Source organism: Colius striatus, chromosome 2 (assembly GCF_028858725.1).
Source record: "Colius striatus isolate bColStr4 chromosome 2, bColStr4.1.hap1, whole genome shotgun sequence".
In the NCBI taxonomy this organism is placed as follows: Eukaryota; Metazoa; Chordata; class Aves; order Coliiformes; family Coliidae; genus Colius; species Colius striatus.
The window spans coordinates 89,890,644-89,917,409 of NC_084760.1; the positions used below are offsets into that span (position 1 = coordinate 89,890,644).

The following is a 26,766-nucleotide window of genomic DNA, read 5'->3' on the forward strand; positions in this document are numbered from 1 at the left end:
GTTCTGGCTAATGAAGTGTTCAGCTTTTGCATGATTAACCAGCTGGTGGGGGTGGTGTAAAAATCACAGGGCATAAAATAATAAGAAAAATTGATTTGTAGCTCTCTTTTAAAGCACTCTATTTAAAAAAAACCAAAAAAAAATCCTTATTTTTGCTCAGCAGTTTGGAAAGGGACTGTACAGAAACATAGACTCGATTGACTTACCAAGGAGCCAGGCAGAGACTGCACGAGGCACTCACTCCTCCAAGACCTGCATCGCAGAGAGGTTTGAGTGAAAAGCAAGATACCAACTAGCACCATGCCTGGTTACTTATACAACAGGTCCTGCCGCTAGTCACAAAGGTAATTTTCTACTATATTGCAAAAGACATTATATGAAGTTAAAAACTATGACTACTCTTTGAGTCAGTTCAGTTTCTTTCCCGGTGCTCTATGCTTGAGCACCTTAGCTGGCTACAGCTACTCCCATAAGCATTAAGATATGCCTCCATATAAACCAAGGGATTCATACGCTACTCAGAAATAATGCACACACTTAGGTGAAGCTACATAAAGAAGATGGGGCTTGCCCTTCCCATCCCACACAGGGAGTTTCTTACAAGCTCATGTGCTCTGCCCTCAAAATAGGACCTATTTAGTGTACAAATAGATAGCAGGCAGGTCATAAAAATAAATGTATCTTTAACTGTCCCTTAAACCAATGCAGGTTATCCTGAAGCAGTTTCATTTCATATACATTTGCCCTAGATCTCTTCAGACGGGATACAACCGGCACGTAACACTTTAAGAAGGAAAAACACATATTTTTATAGCGTGTGATTACTTCAGAAATATCAAACAGCTGCTCATATACAGTATATCCACCAGTAAAAAGAAACCACACATTTTAAGCTACAGATAATTTGCAACAGGCCATAGTAACAGTCACAATCCTCTCCAGTTTCATTACTTCTATGGAAAATGCGTATTTTACATCTATTTACAAACTTTTAAAACCTAGTTTATAGCTATGTACCACAGGAGAAGTGGGCAAAGGAACTGCATCTCAGGAACTTGCAATATGTTCCAGCCCTGGGGATGCAGCCATAACTTTGATGCTGGGACTTTGTGGGTTGGGAACCCGTGATAACTCCTTATTGGCAATATACAAGCAGTCACCTTACATCCATAGTTGATATCTAACCACCACCAGATATTGCCCCCCAGAGCCACCCTTCTCATTGGATATTATGGTATACCCTCATATGTACAGCTACCTGGATATAACCTCAATTCTTAATTCATGCTAGTATACGGTGCATGCTGTGGCTCAAACTACTCAATCATACCATGGGATTCTTTGCAAGCAGTAACAATTTTATCCGAAGCGCGAGTGACTGTGAGAAGAACCAAAGCGGAACTCTGAAGGCCTTTTTCCTTCTTTTCACGACTCCTCCATTTATTTTAATTACCACTTTCTGAGGAATATAATGTCCCTTTAAATGCACCAAAAGAGAGATTTTCTCATGCTGTTTCTGTACAGGAGCTAGGCAGATTATCTTGAGAATGGATTGCTTCACATGTACACAATTCATTCCACTTCACCCAAAAATTCAGGCCAAAGAACTGGTCAAGCTTATGCAGGTTTGGTAACCCTACTAATGCTCCATACGAGTCTTCCTTCCTTATCATGTACATCCGAGAAAGCTCACCACTAACTTTACAGTCAGTCGAGACTGCTGACATCAAAGAGGCTTTTTGCATTTTTTTTGAGGCGCTGCTGGACAGGAGGACCTTTTTACACTTTCATAGTTCTTGCTTTTGAGCCTCCTCTAACCTTTTGGAAACATTTCCACATATTAATGCTTGTGAAAGTGGGCAGAGAGTTGACACGAGCAAATAGAGGAAAACTGAAAACACTGTAATGAAGTGACACTTCCCTCAGTATATCAGTAGGGAAAGTGCTGTCTCCAAATAGAATTCACAATAAACCAGAAGTTTCTAGCTAAGAGAGAAGTAGTATTAAATTCCACTTGAGTCTAATTTCTATGGTCGTATTTGGATCATGAGCAATCTCTCAAATGTCAGGTATTTCTAAATCTGATCAACTGGGACTCTGACAGCATTGGAGCTTGTAAACTGTGCATGAAGCTATTTTCAAAGATGGTAACAGCCTATTAAGGTTACATCACTATTAACTGCAGTCTTACTTGTTAAGAAAGGATGCTGTGGAATATCTAAGTAACATTGTAATTTTGTCTAGTCTACTTGTTTAAACAATAAAATTAAAGAATAACGCCTGTTTGCCATAGAAAGTGAAAGCTTGTTAAAGTCATGTTGCCTTAAAGGAATTCAGAAATACAACTACATGGCACAGCTGTTTTACACATGTAAAAAACCAAATTCTTCAGTCCTGTATGGTGTACTCCAAAAGGTTTATTTAATTATCTGTTTGTTTACTTATAAGAACTGCTTTGGAAGAGCCCTCCAGTGAATATACGCTGTGTACTCTGCAGAGAGGTCAAGCATAAAATACAGGCTGTGGACTACAGGTTTAACTTCAAAGAATCTGCATACACAAAGGTATTCGGGTACCTAATTCCACTTATATCAGCTCTCAGGAAAATTGACAGCGTAAGCACTTCTAAGGACATGATCCTTTGACATTAACACAGATTCCTCATCTGGATCCATGTCTGTGGTTTTTTGGACAACAAAACAGCAGAAAATAAAACCGATTTTGTTCCATGGCCCCCTTATCCTCTTCTATATTGGAGTTTCTCTACGTTGATGATGGTTCCCAGTAGAGGACACAACAGCCAAACAGGCTGATCTAATTAACTGGAGTTTTTCATACTAATTAGTAACAACAAGAGCATATAACAATCAATAGGACACCTTCACCACTACTGCTTAAATCTGCTTTGGCTACCTCTGGTTCAGCTGTACCCTTGAAGCATATTGGGAGGGTCCTTCCTGTCACCCTCCTACGCATCAATTTTTAGCTAGGGTAATCCTTCCTATTGTACTAGAAATTGAGAAACAACATTGTTAACCTATGTGATGCACCTAAAAACCAGGTGTAGAGAGCATACCACGGATCCAAAGACATTTTTTAAATAAAATATTTTTATTATCTCTAACGTGATTATATACTTGATCAATGAGCAAGACAGAATGATATTCATCCAATTGCAAACAAGTTGTATAGACTTGTGTAACATACACATCCCACTTAAGCCTGAGAGGAACCACAGTCTTCACTATTTGTTCAGCAACCTACTTCTAACTTAATATGAAAAAACAACTCAATGATTTATTCAAAAGACATTGTAAACTCTTTCTGAATAACTTCTGAAGGACAGTTGGCAAGAAAGTAGTATGTTTGAAGATGAGACACATACAGAAAACTAGTAAACCATCTTCTCCAATTGAGAGACCAAACTGCTAAAATTAGTTCCTGGAATTTCTCCTTTGGGTGCCAGTTTGAGTCTTGTTACATATGACCACTAACTAACAATCCTCCTGACTTTGAAACAATTGACAACTCATCAATGAGATCTATTTGCTGATTAGGTGCATGCAATCCCCTCACAAAATATCACATATTTGTAACCTTATTTTTAAAAATACACTTTTGCTCCAGTGCCCTGAAACCAACTGTACGAACACAAAGAACTCAGATGCCCTCTCAGCCTCCATTGGAAGTGATAAGTGAGTCCTTCTAAAATTGCAGACACACGCTGTCAAGTGCAGGTGTTTGTAAACAAGTTTGGAAATGTTTCTAATTATAAACCATAAGAGTTAAAATTAGAAGTCCAATCCGCTAGCTTTAAAAAAAGAACTTCCAAAAGGGTTCATCTAAATGAGAGCAACCAGTGATGTTTAACTTAGTCACCAAGAGCAGAATTTCTGTGCAGAGTGACGAACTGCTCTTCATCAAACTTTGCACTATAAGTTATAGTATATTTCTTTAAAAAAAAAGAATAATTTTAATTCAGTCATTCTATTATACTGTATATTTGAATATGCATTCTAAAAATATCCTATTCACAGGTCTCCTGTATTTCATGTAATTAAAAAGAAAAAAAATGTTCCCAAAACTTCTGAACCTGTCTTGGGTGACAACATCAAAGTTCAGCTTTTATAAGGAACTTCCCACGCTGACCTTCTGAGAACTTGAACTTAACTCTACTTGAAGGAGCCTTACTCTCCTGAATGAAGTTCTGTCCAATAACCTCATCTACCGTGCAAAGCTTGGCTTACCCTGCCCTGGCACAAATTGCCATGGGATGAGACTGAACAGGGCAAAAGTCATGCCAGACCTCTGGCTGATGCAGACCTCAGGATGCTGTCATTGAACTGGTAGTGTCTCAAACTTGCCTTCACCACTGTGGTGTGGAGATCAGAAATGTAGCTCTGAAGAGCCACATACTTTGACCAACATCTCAAACAAAGGTTGGACAGAGGCTAATCCTGCAGTCCTTGTGCATCCCAAATTGCATTTATAAAACACTGATAAGACGTTGCATGCAAAAAAAAAAAAAAAAAACAAACCCAAAAAAACCCAAACTTTACCTCTGCAGAAGCTCTGGTAAAAAGCAGAGCTTTCACCAGACTCAAGGGGACATGATGCTTTTTTTAGAGGGGTAGGGGGAAATGGTTAATACTGGAGTCTCAATCTTCACATTATTTCTTAAGGGAAATACAATCTCACTTGAGCATGTCAGAATAGCTTTGGCAGATTACAAGTGAGCAAACATGAAATAACTTCAGAAAAGTCAAATTTTGACTATGGTTTTGCTTCAAGCAAGGGCTAGTCTCTTATTGCCCTGTCCTGAAAAAGCTGGAATGGGAAATGGAATAAAGAGTGAGAACCTGCTCCAACAACAAGGTGGGATTGGCCCTGCCCAGCAAACTTCCCTCTATTTCCTAACTACAGCACAGGCAGGGGCTGCGAGAGGCAGGGGATCAGTAGCTCTCTGCCCACAAAAAAGTAATTTGCCCTTGTCCCATCACATTGAGGGAGCTATTTCACATAGTAACCACTATCCAAACCTTATCCCCCCCCCCCGCCCCATTTATTTCTCAATATTCACTGTGTAAAAATAACAGCAGTTCCCACATTTTTTTATGGATAGCATTTTGGAACTCACTACTCTAAATAAACACAACTGTACCAGTTTAGTGCTGTGCTGGTTTTTGCTGGATAGAGTTATTTTTCTTCATACTAGCTGGTATGGGGCTGTTCTGGATTTGTGCTGGAAACAATGTTGATAATATAGGGATGTTTTTGTTATTGCTGGGCAGAGCTTGCACAGAGTCAATGCCTTTTCAGCTTCTCAGATCATCCTGCCAAAGAGCAGGCTGGTGATGCACAAGAAGCTGGGAGGGGGCACAGCTGAGATAGCTGACCCCAACCCAAGGGATATCCCAGACCACATGACATCATGCTCAGCATATAAAGCTGGGGAGGGAAGAAGAAGGAAGGAACATTCAGAGTTATGGTGTTTGTCTTCCCAAGTAACTGTTCCATGTGACAGAGCTCTGCTTTCCTGGAGATGGCTGAACACCTGCCTGTTGATGGGAAGCAGTGAGTGAATTCCTTGCTTTGCTTAGCTTGTGTCCGTGGCTTTTCTTTTACCTATTACGCTATCTTTATCTCAACCCGTGAGTTTTCTGACTTTTACCCCATCCCACCAGAGGAAGCGAGAGAGGGGCTGTGTGGTGCTTACTTGCTGGCTGGGTTTAAACAAGCAGCACCCATCTTATAGCTAGCAAGCACAGTGATGCATCAGGATGAGAACATAAACGTGCTTTCAAGTGCAGGTGACACTTCCTTTGCTGCAAGCCATGGATATAACCTGGAATTCCTTAACACTTGAGCCAACTTGTTTTTGTGTGTGTGCATTACTGACATGAGTAAGCGATGGAAAAGCCCAGTTCTCCAGTTTGGTGTTGGGCTCACAGTAAGTGAGAGCAGGGTGAAGGCACATCTCACCTGCAACTGATGGTTGGTCCCCCTCTTTTCCTTGGCTTGGGTACCTGGGCCTCCCCTTTCCTAGCTGGTGCAGTGAGAGCTCCCCCTCCTGTTCCAGTCTAACCAATGCCAGACTTTGTCCTACTGGGAGCCTGGCCTGACTGAAGAGAGTAGGTTCAAAGGCAGTCTCAGTGAGCTAGATGTCCTGCTAGAAACTGGCAATAAAATTAATTCCCTGGTGGGGAAATAGTATTATCTTCCAATGAGAAGGTGTGTATCTATGTTTAATAAACACATTTACATGTGCACACATGCACACATTTGCATACATGCCCTTGACACAAATATACTATATACAGTGTATATAAACATAAATGTGTATGCATACACACATAACACTACAAATCTTTAATGCTATGAATCTCATTGCTATTTGAATTCAAAGTAATTACAAAAATCATTAGTTTCTTCAAGCTCATATAACTTCTAAAGCATCTAAACTTCTCCATATACCTGTACTGTGTCATCTAGAAAAAACATATTTTCCTAAGTGAATACATACTGGAGTTGTGTTTGCAAATTTAAAAAAAACCAAACCAACAACAGAACAGGCTTTTCACTGCGTATATGAATACTTTAATTAACAACATGTATGTATTCAGGAGATTCTGCATCAAAGTCTAGATCAGATAAGGCAAGTAACTCAATATAGTTTTTCTAAGATACCAGATAAAAGAAAATATATTTAGGAAACGCTTAATCGGGCTTAAGCATTTGACTGCTAAAATAATCTCAGATAGAGATTTATTTCTAATATTTTCTGCATGCTCAAAATGAAAGCATGAAGAGCAGTGCAATTGCATATATCTTCTACCAAAAATAGCTGAAAAATACTATAGAGGAGTGCCTGCTGGGTTGGTTATAAAAGTAAAGTATAATCCATTAACTGCTAATTAGAAGCATCAGAAGCGGGCTTTGCTGCAATAAGAGCTGGCCCCTAAGTAGATGTTTCTGTAACCATTTAAAGGCACAGGGTTTCTCCAGTTGCTGAGAATGGAGCTTGCATGGATTCAGCATAAAGGCCATGTGAAAAGAGACCATGGCACTTGGCCATGTTACCCAGCTGTTTTCTAAATATGATGACAGGTGCCATTTTTTCCATTTGATCGTGGAACGTAATACATCTTCAAACAAATTTTCCCCAACTACTCTGGTACAGTTACATTTCAGAGATTCAAATATAAGATTTTTTTTTCTCTTGACAGACACACATTACAGAGTCTTTGGCAGATATTTCATTATCTGCCTTTTCCTCAAAGCTGTTTTTTGTTATATATATATTGCTTTGCCTTTTACTGGTATTGTAGGAGGGAAAGAATAAGCCCTAGGGCAAAGGATTTAATTCTGAACGAACATTAAAAAAAAAAAAAAGAGGAAAGGAAAAAAGATAGTATTTATAATTAGACTTAATAAATTTGCTTTGCAAAAATCTTCCTCTCTGTCCACTGCTCCCTAAAGGGTGAGAGGTATTCCCATAATTTCTTTTTTTTTAAATCTGACTAGCTACCTCGCCAAATCAAGCTCCTTTCTAACCACTGAAGGTCAAAAAGGCCTCTTGGTCCAGTTGCCTAAAGGCCTTAAAGGGTCAGGGCAAAAAAAGTGAAGCCAAAAGAGAAGCTGGTACCACAGCTCCCCGCAGAAGTAGTCAAGACACAGAAAGCAGTAATTATGGACATAAGCAACAAAGAGATGATGCCTTGAAATGGATGACAGGCTCCAAACCCCAGTCATGCTGGATGCAGAGCCAAAGGGAGGTCAGCTTCCCCAGGGTTTCAGTTGCCTCAAGGAGTGGAAGATGACAGGATACAAGTCAGGCTGCATAATTTGAAGAATCAGGAAGAAAACAAGCAGATAGCTAACTTCCTCTGTTAAGAGATGGGATATAGCTACTGCAACAGTAAATAGTTCAGGTCAATGTTTTGGACTTTTCATCTACATAAATTGACAAAGTAGTAAACAAAGGAAGAAAGTTCATGTGAGGTGGGGAATGAGGGCATTTAGGATTTTCTCTGCTCTCTTTTCATCTACAAACATAGAAGAAACTTGGTCCTTTTAAAATGATGAAACAACGTCATCCAATAAGAAAAACTAAGATGGTAAAGAATCATTTTCTGAAGTCTAAGAAACAACAAAACTACAACTACGGTAGAAACAATAAAAGGAAATCTAGCTTAAACCAATGTCTTAAATATTTGTTAACCCTGGTAACAGCTTTTACAACACAGATGAGTATATCTGTTTTCATTTTGTATGTTAAAAAAACAACCATAAAATGCCCCAAAGCCATGAAAGGAGTCAGTATCAAAGGCATGATTAGTAGTTCAGAAGTTATCTGATTCGGGTCACATGGTGTTCTAAAAAACATCCCTAAATATAGCATGCAAGAGATCCGCACAAAGAGCAATCCCATCACAGGAGAACACTAAACTCTCCACAAAATTAATTAAGGTTATTTTGAGGCTACCAAATGAAAACGAGGAGGAAAAAAATAAAACAGCCTTTGCCTTGCCCAGTTCTGCACAAGTAGATGTCACTGGTGTGGACAAGCCCTAGTTGGCAGCCCAGGCACGCAGGGAGATGCTTTGGTTCCTGGGGAAAAACCCACAAGGCAGTAACGTGGAAGGTGGGTATTAAGGTAACTGTAGTAAGGAATACAGTTCATTTGGGAAGAGGATGATCCTGTCGGTAAATGGCCCAGCAGGTAACGTAGGTGTAAATACCCAGGTGGGAAGCCAATATGTAAGCTGCTTCTGTGGCTGTTAACAGCATTCTTCTAACAGAAAAAAAACCCCAAACATCTTTCTGGAAGTGGAAGGTCCGTGTAAATGATATCCTCAGCACAGACCACGACTCTGGGAAAAGCTAATGCTTCCCAAGGCAGAATGGAAAGAAAATTCCCTGTTGGTAGTTGTTAACTCTGAAAGCTTCCATTACGATTGCCCTTTGACAGGGCAATGCATAAAATACAGCCTAGCTAATTCTAGCAGCCAACCTTCCCCCCCGGTTAGGAACAACCATATGGCAACAGGTACAAAAGATCCTCAAAAGGCAGAAGGAACAGAAGAAAGGAATGTTCCTTGGGTCTCTCAGGTCTCTTGGTCTCTCTTGATGAAGGGGCAATGCTGTTTCTTACATTTCCTTAAGACCAAGTTGCCATTTGGCTTCTCAGCACCACTGATCTAGAGGCTAATTTCAGCAAGCTGCCCCAGTTCACAATTTCCCTATAAAATCTTTTATTAAATAAAAGTAAGTTCCTGAATGCCACGGTCAAGCTTTTAAGATGATCACAATGACTTATTTACATCTGCTACACTTTTGTTCCAGGGGTCACCCCATTCTTCACTTGAACATTAGAACAAGCAGGATAACATCAGTGTTACCTTGAAGACCAAGGCAAAGCTGAAGTAGAGGCCATGGAGAGCAGGAGAGAGAGCAGGACAAAGCCGAGGGGAATCTGGTATAGTGAGGAGTGCTGCTGTCAGTGGGTAGAGAGAAGGCTCTCAAGCCCAAACCGTGTAGCAGGTGCTCCAGAAGGCAGGTAACAAACAGTCTGAGCTCATGTGGGACACAAACTGCAAATTTTGTTTGACCGCTTCAGGCCGTTAGCAGGTGCTTCAGGCAGTCATCCAAATCAAAGTAAGAAAGTGGAAAGAGCCAAATTATGGTTAAAGAGATTTGCAAAAGGGAAAATCCCATTGAGGGCAGATAAAACAGTTCCCCTGTTGTGGGAGCAGGCTAGTAAGACAAAAAGAAACAAACAAAAAGCATACCCAATTCTTGTAAAAAAAAAAAAAAAAGCTGTGTTGGGGATTTTACTACCCTGTACTCAAGCCTCGAGATGCAAATGTTGGCTGGGATGCTGAGATCAGCAGTTATATGTCCTCAAGTGGTTAGAGACAAGACAGAAAAGAGCTGGCATTTGGGGAAAATAGAGGGCCCATTTGATAACGCTTCACTTGAGCCTAAGAGGGTTTCCCCTGTGGGTATTGTCCCAAAGAAAGCTCCAGGCAAGTTTAGACTGGTTCATTACTTGTCACATCCAGAAGGTGAGTCAGTTAATGATTACACTGACTCTCTTTTGACTTGAGTTTCACATGTTTTCAATCCAAGAACTGTTCTTTCATCAAGTCAAATACCACTCAAAATGAACAGAAATACAAAGGGTATCTGCTATTCTGTTGCTTGCAGCACATCTATAGTCACCTTAGTCAGGATTTCACTGGCAGTTTGCAAAACATATTTTTGGTAGTTAATACAACCCATATTGGGAGGGAGTCACTTTTCTATATAAAATACAGGTCAGAGACTTGGCACTTGCTTTATTATTAAGATTACTCTCCAACATCAGCCCCTAGTATTGGGGCCTTGACAGTTTCCTTATAAAAGCTGAATATCTGCTTCTTCAAAGGCTAATTTCCCGAGGTCTTATTGGCCTGGAACAACACTACTTGAAGTTACTTTCCATAAATGTAACAAATAAGACTAGCTACTCCAAACAGTTGTTGATGCAGGCTAACTATATCAGTCAGTGATATCAGTCTAACTATATCAGTCAGTATATATCAGATGGTCACTTGAACAGTATTGGTAAAGTTCTCCTCGCTGAGGGTTGCATCCTTTGCCAGAGGCTAGCAGGCTTGACAGAAGGAGAGAAACAAATTCCTTTCATCAGAGTAACATGAGTCAATATGTGGAAAGATACTTCCATCTGCTCTATGTTTCTGGTGACATGACTACTGTATAATTTGGTACATGTTTCTAATAGAATTGATAAAACAAAATGGCTCAGCAAGTATCATTTACGTCCCACATCTATGAGAAGTTTTCTCAAACAATTTTAAACGTTCGGTGCTAAGTGAATAGCTAAGATTTGCAATGGAAATGTTGGAGGGAAAAACACATTGTTTATTGCAGGCAGACATCTATGGTGCATTCCTAAAAAGCAGCACATTGTACTTCCCAAGGTGCTCTCCGAAGAGGCACATTTGGTCAGCTACAGAAATCACCAGAGGAACCTGCTGAGTCCAGCAACCTGCAGACACACACAGCTTACCAGATATAACCCATCAGTAGAGAGGTCTGTGTGGTTTCCGCATTAATTTTATGTCCCTGTATGTTACCAGAGCCCTGGGACTTTCATGGTCTGTGGGCAGCAAATTGGCTGAGCCAAAAGGGAAGGTTCCACCTGACTAGGCCAGTAGGAGCTATATTAAGCTAGTCTCAGCTGGAGGTCATTCTGCACATTTTGAAGGCTGCTTTCTTGGTAGTTGGTCAAGCAATCAGTGTCCAGAAATTAAGAATTTTATTCTTATAGCACCCATAATATACAGAATGCTTCTTCTGAAGTCCAGATCCTACACATGTAGAAGTTGTAATTTCTAAAATGTTTGACCAAAGCCACTTCTTTCAGGGGCAAGCAGGCTCTTGGGTTTGTTAAGCAGTTGTTTTGTGTCTCATTCCTTGTAGGCTGCTGGTAGCCCTGCAGCCAAGAATTCATTTTCACAATTCCAAAACATTTTTTTAAACTTCCTGACCAAATGGCTTTGCAGTGGAAATCGGTTTCTGCCACCATCTGTTGTCACATAGTTTGGAAGTGCTAGCATTTTCCTTCAAGAGGGAAGAAGTTAGGGAGGACGTATGGCCAATCCCAATGGAACAGATATTCTTTTCCTTACTGTGACTTTATAGGGAAGGCTTGGCCTATTTCTCAGCAGCTGTGAAATTGTCATCATCAGGATTCTTTACGAAGCTTGGTGGCATATGGAGTATATTGCTCACTTCTTAGTATTGTAAAAACAACCTTGCTGCATAACTGAGCTACGCAAAGAAAGCAGGTGCTTGATGAAAAAAAACCAAAAATCCACCATGCATCAAGCCTCTATAGAATTTACAGAAACTCTAGACGAGGATATTTTGTTATCAGTTATAACAGTTATGTTTTTGAATTAACTAAAAAATATTTCAGAGAAGCTCCCAGGCTTCAGAGGTGGGACAGTCCATTGAAAACAAGCAGGTGAAATCACCATGTCACAGGATAACATCATATTGTCATTCACAAAGGCAACATTCACATCCCACACCAAAGGGAAGCATCATCCCCACTCTGCGAGACATCAAAACGGCAAGGGTCCAGTGTCTATTTCTAATCCATTAGGAGACTACTTATTTAACATCAGTTCTAGGTCATCTCTCTGTGTCACAGTTTGGCCTTATTTTTTCAGCTGCAGACTAGCCAAAAAGTAAAACAAATAAAATAATAACAACCACAACAGTAATAATAAACAACTTCCATGGCATTCTGGTGACCATAAAATTACAAATGCAGGGCTAGATTTGCAGGAATTCAAGTTCTTACTACAGAACACATCCAAAGAGCAATGAGAGAAATAAACCTGTTGAATTTGCATGGCTCTCAACAGCAAAGTACTCAACAGTGTTTTCATATGCTGCCAGAAAAAAACTAAAAGAGGTTGTCAGAAAAGGGATTATGAAGAGATATAGTTAACATCCCCACCACTACATATTCCACAGTGAATGTCCATTCAGCTATCCACGTGTACACATACATTCATGGCTATCTGCGTTCTACTGTATCTAGAACAGCTGCAGCAGGTACAACCAAAGGGCTGCTTAGGCTTATAGACTTGTTACAGGCAGTGGCAAACAGCAGATGCTTAGTGAAGATCATGGGACAGGCATATAGTGACAATTCCCAGGACTGCTCTTCCCAACATTTGCAGCTCAGAGACTTCCTTTAACACAATACATACAGTTTTTCCAGATTAGCTCTCAATTTTTAGAAATCTTCACTTGCAGTTACAGACATGGTTTGGGTTTTGGGTTTTTTTTCAGAGCTAGGTTCTCCAGTTACATTGCACACTTGTACTAAGCAAGCTACTTCATATCAATATGGAGAAATCCAGCCTGCTGCCTTTATTGTGGAGAAGAAAGCAAAACAAGTACTTGGGCAGCACTTACTGCTTGAACTGCTATACAGATCTTCTGCACGTAGTCCAGTAGAGCCAAGAGATCTGCTGCAGCCATTACATTGCACAGCAGGAAAGACTCTTCTGTGGTGGTGGCAGTTTGTAAGTCCTGCCCTAGAGACTACGTTTTGAAGTGTCACGTATCCTAATAAAACCATAAATACAGATCTGTCATAGATGGGGCTCTGAAACTACCTATTAGTCTCCTGTCACTGTTTGGAGAGGACAGAGTGGTCTTTTAGCAGAATGGAACAGGGAGCGCATTGCAGGACACTGAAGTATCAGCTACATGGAGCATCGTGGGACGGCAAGTACCTGTCATCTCCCCACAGTAAGGCACTAAGAGGGTTAGTGATCTTCCAGAGGCATCCAAAAAACTACCCATTGTTCACAGTTCAATATGTTTGCTATTTATGCACCTCCTTATTGCACAAATAGTTGCTGTATGCTTTATCATCCAATAACATGTGATTAAGCCAGAAAAAAAAAAAAAAGACGATGAAGGAAAAAGCTAGTATGCAAGAACAAAAGGCTCTCCTAGGAGTTTCACATTCTATTCATGTAACACACAAACCAGAAAATAATACAGGCTAAAGCCTACTGTCTAACTAAGCAGGCTTAAATAGCACTTAGCTCTTTTATAATGCTTTTCATCCAGAAATCTCAAAATATTTTACAAAGGTGAGCAGATTGGGGAACAGACAAAATGCAGCTCACTGGTCTTGACTCCCAAGCATTTGCTTTTTCTATCAGACTATGTCACTACCTCCAAGTACAAGCATGCTTCTCTTCCAGTCTACATGGAAAGACGAATATTTGTATGAAAGGAATAGTTTTCCCTTAATTTTCTATATATCAATTGCTTTTAATACCTTGTTTGAAGCCCTCTGTATTTAAAAATAATAGCTCACAGTGCACCTACGATACTCTAGCTACTACTACATGCATAAGTAATACTTCTTGCAAGATGAAATCCATCTTTCAGTTACAGCAGGAAAGCAGTCAATAATCAAACTATAAATGCCTCTTCTCAAAACTTTTAGTCTCTTCAATGAATAAAGGAAAATACAAGTTTCCCAATCAAGACAAAATAAAATTTATTACAATAGAAGAAACAAAGATAAAACCATGAAGAGTTAGTTATAAAGGAAAAAAAAGATAAAACCATGAAGAGTTAGTTAGGGAGAAGTGGGTGCTTCTGCCAGAGGAGCTAAGCTTGCAGAAATTATCACAGAAGTAGGGTTACATAACAAAGTTGAAATGGCCAACATGGAACAGATAAAAATGTGGAAAGCTCAAAGTTTTCCTTTCAGTGTGACCTGTCAAAAATCAGTACAGAGAGTAAAGTGTGTAAATAAAATATACCAGGGTTCACCTGCATTCTCAAATCAGAAAACTACTCCATCAGCAAGTTTTGACCTTTGCAACAAAAGTGGGAATCCACAGTAACACCTCAAAAGATAGTAAATAAATTCCAGATTTACACCTATGACTTTCAAGTCTTTGTAGAACAGATGATATTTAGCATACATCAATGTCTACAGGCTTCTGAACAAGGGAGGAAGCTGTGTATGAAAAATATAAACTGTGTATGAAAAATATAAACTGTGTATGAAAAAGAACGCATGTCAAAACTTTTATTTTTAAAGGTTTGCAATGAAAATAGTATTGTTCAGCACAAAAAAGAAAAAATCTAACAAAGTTTTATTTCTATTCTCTCCAGCTAGAACTGCTCGCTAATGAGTGAGTTTGTGTAAGCTCAATCCAAAAGTGACATAAATAGCATCTTTTTAAGCTAATGATTTTCACCACAGGCCAGCTAAAACAGGAATTAACAGTGGCCCTGAAACAGATCCCCGCTATGTTCACCTAAGTTAGTTTATTTTTGCTTTGCTCCATTTTAATGTATGTATACATTCTGTGTTTTCAACTTGTCTTTTCAGCCCACTCCCATCCTCTGCACTCCCAAACTGTCAGCCACACTCCAGGGATGGGAATTAAAAATGACCATGTTTTAAAACCCTACTTCTGTGTGTAACAGACTTTACAGAAGCAGAACAACTAAAAAGCTGAAAAGTTCCCCACAGCCTTTGCCTATTAAAGCCCACAGCTTGCCAACAGCAGGCCATGTTTTAGTCTCAAAGAACACGGCATCGGCTTGTGTTTCTGTGCAATGGGAAGTGCTGGGGTAATCTTGCCTCTTTATATTTCAGAATTGTGGAGAAAGTGAACAAGACTGGGATGCTCAAAAACACCCTGTAGTATTAGATGGAGGATGCAAGACACTTGCTGAGAAATACTGCTGACACCAGAATATAGTTGATTCAGCAAGAGGGATGAAAAGCATATTTTTGGTTGGCTCCGACAGTATTTTAATAAAATAGGATAAAATCCTCATCGGACTTGCTTAAAAATAATTTTACACCCATTCCATCAGGGTGCACTGTTCCCCATCTTACAATATTTTCCACCGTTAAAAAGAAAGGGGTAAGTTTCTTTTCATCAAGTGAGCAAAGAGGCAGAGAAAGTCCTTGAAAAGAGTAATGCAAGGAAGTAGAAGGAAGGATTCGGTCAACTGGCAACCAAACAGAAGCCTTCTGCTATTTCCCACTGAGAGGTAACAGTATCTGGGCTATAGATATGTTTGTCAAACATATCTATAGCAGGGATAATTAAGTTAGAGCAGCAAACTAGGTGCATGCTTTGAAGCGTTCATGCAGTTGCTATATTAACCTTTCTTACACCTGGTAGGTTAAGCTCACCATCTCTTCACACATATTTGCAGACTTGTGACCTATCCTCTGTCCTCATTATCACATCACTTCTGATAGCCTAACATCTTGGAAATGATATTCAAAGATTTTGTCATAAATAAAGGCAACTAACACAAGCCTAAACACAGACTTCTTTCACAGAGAAATAACCACCTGGAACTTCTTTTGGCTCTTTTTTGTCAACGAATTCACATACTTTACAATCAAATATCCTACAAGGCAGGTATTGCTATTTTGCCTCTTTTTTTTGACACTTCTTATGATTATTATCCAAAATATTGATTCTTAGTTTCCCATAACTGAAAAAACTGGGGGGAAAAAAACCCACAAAACATTCTTGCTCTGCTTTACAAAAAGCCTCACAGACATTTCAATTTCTATGGTATTAACACTCAAAATGACAGGGTCAAAATATAAAATAGAAAGCTTTAAAACTCCTGTCTTTGATGCTATTTTTTAATTCCATAATATTACTCACAGTGATACCTTTCCTGTGAAGATCAAACCTAACATGGTGAGGATTCTGCTGAAGTCTGTATCAGGGCTTTTGTCACTAGCAAGAAGAGCACCACAGGAGTACACAGAATCTACAGTGACATCAAGACTGATTCCCACTGATCTCAGCAAAGCTAAGACTTTGTCCTGTATACTCTTCCAAACACTTGCAGAATAATTTTATATGCAAAGATCCTCACTTAACATCTTCCTACAAATCGGAGTTCTCTGTTGCCTGTTCTTTACCCAAATCAATAGGGACCTAGAGCCAATTCGCCTTTTCTACATCAGGTTTCTATGGCGAAAAATGTAGTATTTTTGCTTAAATAGGTGTATTTCTAAACAGGGTAGGGTCCTGCATACACGTGGCAGTTGCAAGACAGTGAACTGTAGCCCAATAGGCTGGCTTGGCACACTCACTCATAAATTTTACTCCACACAGAAGTAACCAGCATTAACTTCTAAGCAAGGACACAATTATGATAGAGAGTGTATGCCTTTGTGCTTCCTCTGTTATAAAATGTCTACCTTTTTTTTTTTTTTTTTTAATCAGAGACAGCTTTGTTTGGGGTATTTACAGAACTGAGAAATCCTAATTCACACATGAGCACTGTTGGTAGGGCAAAACATCACACTAACTGTCCTAGTACTGCCTGTCTGGTGGGAACATAAAGCCCTTCATTTTCCAGCAACATTAGCCAGACACATAGATTTTAACCTATTCACTTGGCAAAAAGAAAAGAAAAGAAAAATCACCATCTTACTGCACTTGCTTGTTGTACCTTTGTCTTTATTTCCAAGTTAATCCTTAGTTACAGTTATTATCCCCAGTATTTCATTTCACGGGATGCAATCTGACTGGCTGAAGTCATATGTCCTTTTTATATGAGAGAAAAAACAAACAAAAAAACCTCACCTGAAGTCCTTTACCCATACTCATAAAACAACCCATAAAAATTCATTAAAAGACCCAAGCAGCAGATTTGCCTTCTGTACCTCAGCTGCTTCCGGAGAAACAAAATAAATCAATGGGATGAGGCTCCGAGCTTGCCCCAAAAACAAGACCTCTTGCTTTCACGATGGCTCTCAGCCCACCTCAACAGTGGCGTGTCAGCAGCGCTGGTATGAGGCCTGCAGTCTGATGGGCAGCCTGGGACACCAGCACACCAAGCCACCAGCGGTATTGGGAAGTGATGGTGAGCAAGGCATGCCAAACTTCCTCCTACGTGCAAACTCAAGATTCAATTTTCTGCAAGGTTACCCCCAATAATTAAAAGGTTCTGTAATTTATCCTTAAAAGCTAGTCACGATGGGATCCATCAGAATCGATCTGTTATATTTTACCTCTGCGTGTACCGCGCATGTGCATATCATATGTAATCTGGTTTACTAGATAAATGCTGGCAGTATTTTCCACTAATTGCGAGAGTTACTAAATTGAACCTTAACTAAAATTAAGTTGACTATTAAAAGCTCCATGAGTAACCCAGCAAACGGAAGCGCTGTACATAGGATTTAGTAAGCACGCAAGTGATCTGGCAACCACCAAGGCACAATATTCGTTGAACTTCCTATACCTAAAATTGGTTCCATACAATAGTCATATGTCCATTATGTATGATGATTTAACGCTCACAATACCAGCTCCTTCTACAATCATCCAGCAACGAGTTTCCTTATATAACTAATATAAAGTATTATTAGGTATAAGTATCTAAGCCTAATATAACCAGCTATACCTAATTTGTTCTCAGTTTTGTCACTCTATAACATACTAGTGTGTACACACAGAAGTCTAAGAGAAAATCTTCTACAGTAAAAAAACAGCAAGACAGGAACCCTCACAAGATTGCCCCTGACAAAGTTTATAAAACTGTTTGTCCTTGAAATGTCACAGTGACATTAGGTGACAAATAATTTAAAAGGACAAAAGAAATTATGAAAGATGTGCTCAGGAGCCAACGCGTATATGTATTAAAATACCAAAATAAATGTATAATAATTCAAGTATGCTATTCTGAAAACACAAAGAACTGGACTGAAAGTCACACATTAATTTATAACATAGACTCCTCATTAAAATAACAGATCTCCCTGTATCAGTTTTAAAAATACATGAATGATACTCTTAGCTATTAAGATGTCACTATCATAGAGAGTTCTACAAATTTTAGCTACCTCAATATACACACAACTGGGTTTTTTTTAAGGAACGCACATAGCACTTGTTATTACATGTAAAGTTATTCACTATATATAGGCTTTTTATGATTGCAGTTTCTAAGTTTTCAAATAATATATTTGTGCTTTTACAGTTTCTAGGCTATACCTCTACACAAATGTTTTACATTCTGTATTGCTCTTTTCAGTACTGTACACATGTACATAAATCAAAACCTGCAGTAAGTTATATTAAGGTTGCATGCTGTCTAGCTATCTTTTACAAATTAGAAAATTAGGAATTCCCCGAGAAAAAGTTCTCTCTTTCAGGAAAAGGAAAAAAAAAAAAAAAAAAGAGAGAGGAAGAAAAATGCTCTTATCTATTAATATGGAGAAAGATAAAGGTAAATGCACATACAACTTTTGCACAAAAAGAGGAAATGATTCAGGAGAAATTCTAACAGATTTTCTAAATACTGCCCCCATTTAAAAATCCAATATTTTAAAAAATACAAAGTTGAAGTTAACATATGCAGTATTACATGAAAGAGTTAAAGTTATTGATGAAAGACTATTTGCTGATAAGGATCCATCTATTTGAAACAGGATAGCATTTGGGACTACTCGAACAAAAGTCTACAGAAAACTGATAAATCAAGGAACTGAGTGGGATTTAAACAAACAAGAGACATGGCTGAGAACACATGAAATGTCACGAGTACAGCTGAGAAATAAGTGATGGCACAGGACCACTTACTCGGCTACTAACAAGACAGTATTTGCTTTGGCCTCTGCAGAGCAAGACAATTATCAATCCAGTCACAGCTCCAAAAATTCTTGAATCTGATGCCCTAACAAAGTGATTATTATTTTTAGGTGCACACATGGAACATCCAAATACGTTTGGCTTTCAAAAAACAAAACATCACCGTATGTCACAGTCAGGTGAAACTCTTGACTTCTTGCAGAAAATAATTCTTCTCCCTCAAAGTGCTTCCTCCCAAAACTGCTGTTATAACACACCAGGGCCCAGATTCTCTAGGTATTTCCTCATCCCTAGTACCCAACTTTCAGGTGCTGTGCCTGTGTGATGGAGCTGTCAGCCCCACTAATCACCCCCATGTCTTGTACAGAGACAGCAAATTCAGGAGTAGCCATCACCAAGCAGAGAACAATCCAAGAGTGCCAATAAGAAACAAAGGCCACACATCTGAAGTCCCACATCTTCTCTCTAAGGCCTATGTGTTTAACCAGTGATACCCATATTTCTTAGTTTTGATACATTTTTCAAGGTTCCCATGCTGCTCCTGAAAGAAACCTACTGTAGAGTCCTTTCCTTCAAGGACACAGCTGGAGAAAGTGAGATACATCAACACACAGAAATCCACCATTTTGAAAGAGGAGTTCATGCTTTCTGAAGTCTGTTGGGATGTGAATGGAAAGCTAGGAGCAGAAAGGCTCAACCTTGTCAGGATGGAAGTGCTTGAGAACATCCAAAGCAGACCTTTGGCCACCTGGGAAACACGAATATTGAAACATAGGCACTCACACAGGTTAGGCAACTTCTAAGGTTAAGTGGCAGTTCAGTGGGGATATCAAGGATCTGAGTTTGGGCTTTCAATGCCTAAATCCCACTTAAGTCTCACTTAAGGCATCTAATCCTTTTGTGGATCTGGGCCTAAATGCTTGCCAGGAAGGAGAGAGTGTATGCATGCAAAACCTGATGGTCAGTGACAGTCTGGTAATGTTAAAATGAAAATACGTAGAGAATGACCTTATTTTCTACAAAGGAATAATGCAGAATAATCAAAGATGTGTTCTAGTCACAGAAAGTTAATGAAAAGTTAATGCAGCTGATACAGATCACAGTCCCATCTTTAGACTCCACAACAGTTTTGCTGACCTGGAGAACATTATAACCCATAAATCATGGGTCTTCAATAGCCCATGGGAAGAAGCACATTTGGAAATGTTCAAAAGTGAAAATGACTATAGGAGTCCTTAAAAAAAAATTCACTTAGCCACATCAGTTAAGAGGTAAAATTAGGAAGGAGCAGGAATTTATAAAACAATGTCTGTCATGCTTACATAGAGTTAATAATTCAAAGAACAATATTCTGTCATTCAGTGACCAACTAGTTTGCCATGCTCCATGAAATTAAGTATTTTCGGTCCAGTTCCCAATAGCCAGGAGGCCACCTGACAAAAGCTAACGATTTATTTCTCACTTACCTGCAGTGCTGTAGGTTGTCTCAACCATGAAGTAAGGTGTAGACATGGATACCGGTTTACCCTGTATGCCCTGCACCTGGTATCTCCATATGAAGACTACTTTTTTTTTTTTCTTCAGAAAGTCCCTGTACTTACAGCACTTGAATTTAGTTGACAGCATTGCTGATATGTGTTCATATACCAAAAAAAAAAAAAAAAAAAAAAGACAAAAATGGTCTTTGCATAGAAATAATAAATTATAATTACAATAAAAAACCACCTTTTGTTATTATTCTATATTACTTGTGTTTACAAGGAGGACATCATTATTACCAATTATTTTAATGATAACGATATCTCTGCTGGTCACAAAGTATGCACTGCAACATTTCCCTGACTACACATACTGAGATTTCTCTACAGGTAAAACACTGAGGTCTCCATTTTGGCGACTGAAATACATCTTCACAGAGCTCAGCTTCCAATAAGATTCCTGGCCTAAGCCTGCTGCAGCTGCCCATCAACTAGCACCTGAACTTTATAAACTGAAAGGTGGGCACTTGCCTCCCAGTTCTTCCTATCTGCAGAGGGGCAAAGAGTTCTGTCAGCTTACCCACTAACTCCTCCGAGTTCTGCATTATAAAGTCAGTATTTGATGCAAAATACAGGACAGTAGACGAGCATGTGTGTCTCAGATAATAAAGATGATGAAGATACTTTGAGAAAGAAAAAGTGCCTGATGTCCCATGGCAGTGAAGTCCATGTCACCACAGTGCATTTCTTCCCTCCTGAAGATTGCATTATCTCTCCAGATTGAAACCTGTTTTTTTCTGCCAGGCACAGCAATTCAAACATCCCTCACCTGGTTTTCAAGGGGTGCAGGAATTACTAATGCTTCATAATGAGCTCATGGGAAGGAGGCCAGGACTGTTTCCCCAATTTACTCCCTGTGTTTTCAGCTGCATTTTGCTTTCAGTTCTGGATTCTTCCCAGGGTATGTACACAACGTCAAGGTAGTTTCTTTTCTGTCCAGCCATCTCTTCCCTTTTGATAAAGTGTTAATATAGTTATAGGTCTGATTTATAGTAGTACCTCAATAGTCTCTTAACAATGACACAGACAAGCAATAGAAAATTTTTGCAATTTTGAATATTTTCTTTCAAACATTCCTATTTAAGTGCTTTTCTTTTATTGCCCAAAAGTATTTTTTTCAGTAAAAATCAGTCTATTTTTGCCTGCTGTTAATCTAAGTATAATCTAAACCTTACCCCTCCAACTCACGCAAGCAATAGCCCCCTCCGTCTGGCAAGGCACCTCAGAAGAATGGGGGAAGCAAGATTTGTCCTGTATCTACTTGTGCATTTTAGTTGAAACCTGTGCTTGAAAGAGATTGGCCAGCTGTAATGGATTGATGAGAAATTGTTTTAAATGCTTTTGGTTGAAAAATATATAAATTGTGATTTACTGATAAAACAACATAGATGCACGTGACAGCTATGGGATACAGAAATAATCTATAATTACAGACATAACCAAAGTTCCAGTCTAAGACTCTTACAACTTGTGTTTTCTAAATAATATAAACATTCCGACACGTAAATACACAAAACCAGTAAAAAAGTCAGTATACTGCAAGGTGACATTGCTATGTACAGAACAGTAAGGGTTAAATTTTTTTGAGAGGTTTAGGGGGCCATGAAAGTTGTGACTTTAGATTCACACAGATTTGAACTGATAGAGTAAACAACGCACTAAGTTATTTCTCTTTGCATTTCTTACTGACTACTATCCCTGTTCGAGGTTCCTCCTTACAAAGAACAGGCGCAGCAGAGAAGTGGCACCCAAGAACAAATTAAAGGAGAAACATTTGTGGAACGCAGCAGGCTTGGGGAGAGGACCCATTTATGCAGAGAAAGTGCTTAAGCAGGGACATTTGTGCCTGCGTCTACACTTGCGTGGAGAGGTTTGGTGAGCGCATGCCCAGAGAGGAGGATTTGGTTATGGTTAGAATTTGTGAGTGATAGCCATGTGACAGCTGGGAGTCAGCAAAGATTTTGTAGGGATGGAAATTCCTGAGATAGGACACACGACTGCTCATGCGATCTGCATGTGCCTATCATCATGCTGTATTATAATAGCTGACACTATGGTTTACCAGTTCTCCAGAAGAGAGGTTATAAATTAGGAAGAGGATTTGAGGAATGGTGGATGAGAAATGAAAGTCATATTTAAAAATGAAGGAATAAATATAACTTGTTTTCATGTTATCAAAACAAGCAAACAAAAATCTCCAACCAACCACACAACAGTAGTAAAACTTGCATTCCCAGTATTTATCTTTAGTAGTAGGTTACTATTTCCTTAGAAATAATTTTTTCTTACTAAGTTATCTAGAAAGGCCCCAATCCTACAAATACACTTAAAATTAAGTACATGAATAATCCCACTGATTAGAGCTATTCCTACATTTTCAGGATCAGGGCTTAAGTCACAACGTGCAATTAAGCAGAGGCATTTCCAAAGAACTGCTTCATTTTCCCTTCTGGGGGTCTTACGCAAACATGAAGCCAGTGGAGATGTGCAATTTAAATCAAACCTGAAAAACTGAAATACTTTCCCTTTAACTCTGAATTCATGCCGATACAGTATCACATGACCTTTACTGTAATTTCTATTAAAATCATTTCATGTCTGGTTGCTTCTGCTATCCTGGCTCATTTGTATTGTTTACAACAAGTCATTGCTCTCGACAGTTAGTGGTGGCTGAATCCATGGTTACCAGTTTTTACATTCACTGGTTAAATGGAATGCAGCTCTTCGCTGGGGTTTCATGGAGAAAGCTCTTAAGAAACCACAATCCAGCTATCAATCAGACTAACCTGGGAGAAATTAATCTGATAAACAGAAGTATCGTTGTGTATGAAAAATTTATTGAAAGGGATCTCAAGGCTTTTATTAGTTGCAGTTGCAAAAGTGGACACATTCGGATCAGACTTGGTGCACGGAAGACTTAGGTTATGTGGTCTATGTCTGACATTCATCCATGTTGTGCCTTCTCTGGTGCTCACTGCTAATAAAACTATACTGTTCAAGGCTTTAAAAATAAATAAATAAATAAGAAATCTCAAACACTTATTTTACCAGAAATGTGCTTGGAATATAAATAGTGCTTAAATACAGGTTTAACCAGACTGCAGTCCCGGCAAAGTAACTTCAACTGACACAGACAAGATAGTAAAACACAAAATAGACAGCCTTGAGTAGAATTCAATTAAGACAAAAATCACCCCAAACAGTACAATGTTGTTAACAACTAAATTAAGCCTGTGAATAAATATATTTTATTGCTACCTCAGAACAATACGCACTAATTGCATTTGCCCTGTTATTTATAGTTTGGCGTAGGGTGGGGTTGCCAAAATCAAAAAGCAAAGCAAAAACTTATTTGCAAGATGGACCCCCAAATCCTTTAAAATGCCTAAAGACATAAGAAAAGTTCTCTGCCGTTTGATGGCTACAATTATTGTCCCACAAGCTACATGAGAGCAACAAATAGTTAAATCAAACATATTACTACTAGCTCATCTACTGCAAAGTCACTGTATCAGAAGCCCGAATTGATTTGTTTCCTTAGAACAAATTGAAAATGAATGTAACATAACATCCGTAAAAAAAAATTAAAAAATCCCTCCTGCCCTGCTAATCGGATATTGCATAATGGTTGATTGCAGCTTTGCACTGTGCTATTGTTGCCTATATCATACATACTTACAGGTTCTGGGTTCTTCCAAGAGTTTGGTGCAGTTTCAAGGACAAATGTCTTAAGGAAGTCTTTCTACTGTGCAGCAGTGATCCTAGCTCTGATCTCATTACATGAGCAAAGTGCTACAGCTGACAATATAAAGGAAACTTCCTGCGTGAAGAAGAAATCTTGGAAAGTCTCAGGGTTAAAAAGGCTGCTTAAATGTGCTGCTTGATTTGCTCCCTAGTTGTGTATACACAGTAGCAGCTGATCTCTGTTTGCAGCCCTGCAGAAAGAAACCTTTGCTGAAAACCAATGGCATCACATTTCAGTGGAGCTACTGCCAGGCTCTGGAGAGCAAAGCAACCTTTGACAACTTCACTGGCGTTTGCTGCATGTCCTGCAGGACTTCTGAAACTGTATATTTACTGTATTATTTTTATTAACACCGCTCTGAAATCCTGCATCTTAGGCAGTTGTGATACAAGCACAAGTCTCCCTCACTGTAATAGGAGATTTTGACTGTGTCAGGACTGTGAACTGCAGAATTCATCACAATATATTTTGCTTTATCTTGATCGTGGCATTTGCAGATGAGAAGCTGATAGCTGCGCTCAATAGCGTTTTCTGCTTTACAATCACTAAATAAAGGGCAATATGCATCCTGTTTATCCCAAATTCGTCCCGAGCCTCCCTTGCATAAGACATACACTTCTCACTGCTTTTTTTCTGATACAGAGGACAAGTCAACAGATTTTGGGACTGGGAGGGTGATGGCTCTTTCACTTAATATCTTATCTAGAGCCTTTTAGCACAGTCCCCATTAAACTAAAGCCAGTGAGCACAGCACCCCAAATTCGTCAAAATTTGGTATTCTGGCCAAAGTCCCACCGTGACTCCAAATATCTGTCGGTGCCCTCTTAGCTCCTGCTTCAGCCCTCCAGAACCAACCAGGCGTGGGCAGAATCTGCATCAACTTCTGCAGTTCTTACTGCTGTCCAAGTAACCTACTACGACCTGAAAAGCAACATTTAAATATACTACATCTACTAGTGCTATTTCAGCTTTCAACTGGGAAAGCAATAATCCAAACACATCCTCACATTTGATGTTAAAGAATCATCAACAATTAATTTGGATTTAGTTGTTTCACCATTTAGCCCAGGGTGATCCTCCAAAGAGTGACTGAGACTGTTCGTTCCCCTGGCACATGGACAGAGCATGACCGTAGAGCTTGCATGCTGCTTTCCAAACAGGACCTACTTCTCTCTCCCGGATAACTGGCACACTTCAGAAACACAATTTAGAAGAGTCCCTTTTAAAAGTGCATCATTTCAGAGTTTGGTTAGGAGGAGCTGAGGGTTTTTTCTGGGCATTTGTAAGACACTATTCACCACCCTCTTTTCCCCTTAGGCGCTATGACTATTCTAGCTATTAGTATATTGCGTGTTATTTCTTTCAATATTTTCAACTTTATTCCAAAGGGCAGAAAACAAAACTGACAGTACATCGAGACAGCATGCTCTGTGAGTCAAGCAGCAAAATAATTGAGATCTTGTGCATACACAACACCCCAGTGTGCATATGCATGTTGCACACACATGCACTCACAAGCACAAACAAGTGTAAGGGTTTGTGACCCAATTGTCAGAGATGCTCATGGTTCATGTCCTCACCTTCCTTCAATTAAAAAAAAAAAAAAAACAAACCAGTAACAACAGGCAAAACTTGATTAGTTAAACATTAAAAATATTTTTTATAAAAGGTAGGTACTGTTTATAGCAAAGTAACCATTCTGATTCATGTCCACCCAGATTTTCGTCTCTCCTTTTGGAGAAGCATCTTCTCCAGTACTGCACTGTGTCACAGAAGAGAAATGAACACATGTGGTGGCACAAGCAGGATTAATCTTGCTCTTTTCCCTGGAGAGATGGTGCACTATAAGGACTGAGATCCTGGTTATGAGGCTAGGCTGTATAGGTTCTGCCACTGATTGGCTGCATCACCTCCAACACATCACTTCGCCTTTCCATGACTAAACTGACACCATCACATTTAACATGTGTTGCAAAAGCAGTTTCTGTGCCTCTATTGCTCAAGGTCCAAGGCAGGGATTGCATGACAGAGAAAGGTAAAGGTTGTGCATCCAGCTCCCAGCTGTGCCGTAAGAAGGGCTGTGACCTTGGACTGCTTGCTCTCTGTGCTCCAGTGCCCAGCCTGCTGCGCAGACTCCACATACCTTGCTCTCAACCCCTGTCCACCTGGTCTCTTTTGACTGTAATACAGCAAAAAAGGTGTTTTTTTTTCTTGTTAGAAACTCAGTACATAGTAAGAGAAGCTCTTTTTGTCAGATGGAACTCAAGACATTAATTTGAGT

General features: G+C 39.3%; 1 protein-coding gene across 4 annotated transcripts in view; it reads right to left on the reverse strand.

Moving 5' to 3' along the window:
* ESRRG (estrogen related receptor gamma) overlaps positions 1 to 26,766 on the reverse strand; it is a 389,975-nt gene that overhangs the window by 355,890 nt on the left and 7,319 nt on the right. For 2 of the 4 annotated variants that reach the window (XM_061991441.1, XM_061991439.1), the window contains exon 2: positions 207 to 252. The exons of the other annotated variants lie outside the window; for them this stretch is intronic. The gene's annotated coding sequence lies outside the window, so the exon portion shown is untranslated. The remainder of the gene's footprint in view (positions 1 to 206; positions 253 to 26,766) is intronic. 4 annotated transcript variants of the gene reach the window in all.